Here is a 3,577-nt window from a genome sequence, read left to right as displayed (position 1 = left end):
TTTTACCAGTCCGTCAACTACAGAGAGCTGTCTGTTGTCCCCCTGTTCTCCTCTATATCTCTCAGCTGATGCTGGCTCCTTTTTCTCCTCCTCTTCCTCACACACCGTCCTGGTGTCTCATCAGGGGTGGAGAGCCTCTGTCACGTCTCCTCTCACCTTCTCAATTCTGACTCTAGACACTTGCAGAAGGAAATCAACCATGGCAGTTAGCAACTAAAGCAGCACAACTAAAACAGGACACAGGATCCCGCAGAACATTGGTCTTTATAACAAAGGTGACAACTCAGGTTGTTTGATATAAGCCTGACAAAAACAGCAGAGAAACAGGAGGACTTCTCCATCTAATGTCTGTCTCATTATTAGTGGTTTATACAGGATGAGAGCTCTTTTAAGGACAAACTTCAGCACAGCATGGTTGAGTCTGTGTCCTCACCACAGTTTGCGGGCCACATATTTGGTGAACCGTCTCATACATGCCAATCCTCCCGATTTTTCCGGGAGAATCCCGAATTTCAGTGCCCCTCCTGAGAATCTCCCAGAGCCACCATTCTCACGAATTTCTCCCGATTTTCAACCCGGACAACAAAATTGAAAAAACATATAGCATAGCGCTATATGCTATATGCTATATGCGGCCCAGCCAATTCCAGTTTCCAACAATGGCGGCAGCTTCTAGTTTTAATATTACTCTTATTACTCTTTCTGGGTCACAAAATAAACTTTTAAAATATTTTCAGGCGAGAATGTAGCTGTGTAAACTTCCAGTATCTGAGCCGACCAACACATCGTTTTCAAACCCCCGTGGTCTTTCGGTTAAACATGATATATAAGTCACTTTGATAACTTAAAAATGTTCTTGTTTGGCTTTTTCAGTGTTTTACTTGTTCGTGAGTAAATCGTTTTGGCTGAGATTAAAGTTATTCGATTCGATTAAATTTAACTTTATTAATCCCTCGGGAGGGGTCCTCTGGGGTTTTCACAAAGCTGAATAAACGTCAAACAGAAAACTGATTAAACAGAAGTGTGAGACGGTGGAGAGTTTACGCCAGCGCCCATTTATATTTTAGATAGCAAGGAGCGGACGGCAGTTTCACTCCACCGAGAGAGCTCGTGACGTACTACCCGGCTTTCTTTAGACCGCGAAGGCCGGGTCCTCAGATGGAAGCAGCCTTTGAATTTGGACACCACCGCTGTTTCCGGCCAGCCAATAATAACGGTGACATTTAATGTATTTTGTCTGATAAATAAATACTGTAAAATGTATTCCCCAACAGCCCTTTTGAATGTTGGCAAGTATGAACCGTCTGCTCGGTGTATCCTAAAACGTTAAAGTAAGTGTGGCTTCACACCGACAAACAGACCCAGCTTCGGCAGAAACCTAAACTAACTAACTGACCAAAGAGCCGCGTTAAGTGGCGATATCACTAACGTCACGTAACTTAGCTGAAGTTTAGCTAAATTTGACTTTTTCATTATGCTAACATTAGTGATATGACTGCACTATGCTGTTGCTGTTGCCTCCACTTTTTATTTTTATTTTATTATTTTTTTTTTTTGCCTGTCCCATTTGGTTCTTTAGCCGTCAGAATTGTTGTCTGAAGACCAACAAGGATACCCAATGGATTTATTTTGCCAAATGGATCATCATGGCATTGCCGTATTGGTCCATTTGATCGACCTTTGTTTTTATTATTTATTTTATTTTCAGTTGTTACAGATGGGACAGACATGAGTGAGGGATAGGAAAGGGAGAAAGAAAGAGGAAGGAAAAACAGAAGGGGAGAGGGACAGTGAGAAAGGGGGGAAGAAAAAATATCTCCGGGATCACCTGTTGAGAGAAAAAGAATAGAAAACAAGCAAAAAAAACAAAACAAAGCAACATACTATACACAACACCATCGCATTAATCTAGCTAAGTGTAAACAGCAGTAAATACTAAATATTGAATGTTGTTGTGCAGCACGCAGGACAGACAGCGCACAATGTGCTTTGAAGTAGCAGCCAAGAAAGGTGTGATTTAAGTCTACGAACAGTGAACACCCATGTGCACACCTGTGTGGATCGGCGCGCTTGTATTCAAATGGTTTCCCCATGTAATGGTCTGCTAGAGGATGTAGAGAGCCATAGCCCCGCCCCCAGGGCATGAAGCAGGCATGGAGGAGATCCAGGCCCCAGACATCCAGAGGCCCCAGAGTGCAAGAGCCCAAGGAGGACCACCGGAGGGGCATCCGTGCCACCTTCATGGGAAGGGCTGAGGATCCCCAGACGAGGGGTCACCCAGTAGCCACCGGGCAGAAGCTAGAGGGGGCTGCACCGGCATGCCCGCCGGCTCCGCCGGCAGCCAGCTGTGCCAGAGTGAACCGAGCCGCAGGCACAGAGGCCGGAGGCCCGAGGGCCCCCCGCGCCCCGGAAGAGGCCTGACCGAGCAGCAGGCGCCAGGCCCCGCCAAGTAGCCACCGGGAGTGAGCTGGCACATGACCTGAGCGCCCAGCCCCGGACACCAAGAACCAACAATGCACCGACCCCTGAGGGCATCAGTCACCGGCAGGGAGTGTGGTGAGGGGAGATAGGCCTCCACACTTTGGAGGGCCTGGGAGTTCCCAGAGAGGTGGAGTCTAAGACCCGACCTGACATATAGACACAGACAAACAGGCACACACAGACACAGACATGCATTCCCACCCTCATGCACACATATACAAACACTCAGCACTCACCCAACGTAGGAATAAACGTAAATGGACATGTACACACAATCACACTCCCCAAACATACTCTATATCCCGGGTCCAGGTATCCTCACCCCCAGAGATGGAAACGGCACCCAGACCCAAGAGATGTTACCCTTCCCTCCGGGGTGGAGGCAAGCAGACCGCCCCAGGCTCCGCAGCAGCAGGGAGGCCAATCAGACAGCCAGCATCTCTTCCCAGCCCCCCCACCCCGATGGCTAGCAGAGAACGGGGGTGTGTTAAGACCCCATACCTCCCTCCTCCCGCTCAAGTGTAGTGTTGCTGCGTGTTGCTCTAAAGTGTATTTAAAACAAGGGAGAGCATGGTGCTGCTGCCAGAGAGCAGCAGGTGTTAGCACGGCCCCTCCCGAGAACCCTCAATGTCTACATGGATTTAAAATTGAGAGGTGGGCACCGGCGCCAGAGGTAGGTTTGAATACACAAACCGTCTACTGGACGCCGTTAACGTGCCCACCCTCAAGGCCCTATATATATATATATATATATATACATATATATACATACACACATACATACATATATACATACATATATATATATATATATGTATATATATATATATATGTATGTATGTATGTATGTGTGTGTGTATATATATGTATATATATATATATATATACATATATATATATATATGTATATATATATATATATATACATATATATACACACACACATACATACATACATACATATATATATATATATATATATATAATATATATATATATATATATATATATATACATATATATATACACACACACACATACATACATACATACATATATATATATATATATATATATATATATATATATATATATA

Source organism: Neolamprologus multifasciatus, chromosome 1 (assembly GCF_963576455.1).
Source record: "Neolamprologus multifasciatus chromosome 1, fNeoMul1.2, whole genome shotgun sequence".
Classification (NCBI taxonomy): Eukaryota; Metazoa; Chordata; class Actinopteri; order Cichliformes; family Cichlidae; genus Neolamprologus; species Neolamprologus multifasciatus.
The sequence above is the reverse complement of the archived record's forward strand: the minus strand, read 5'-3'. Positions refer to the sequence as shown.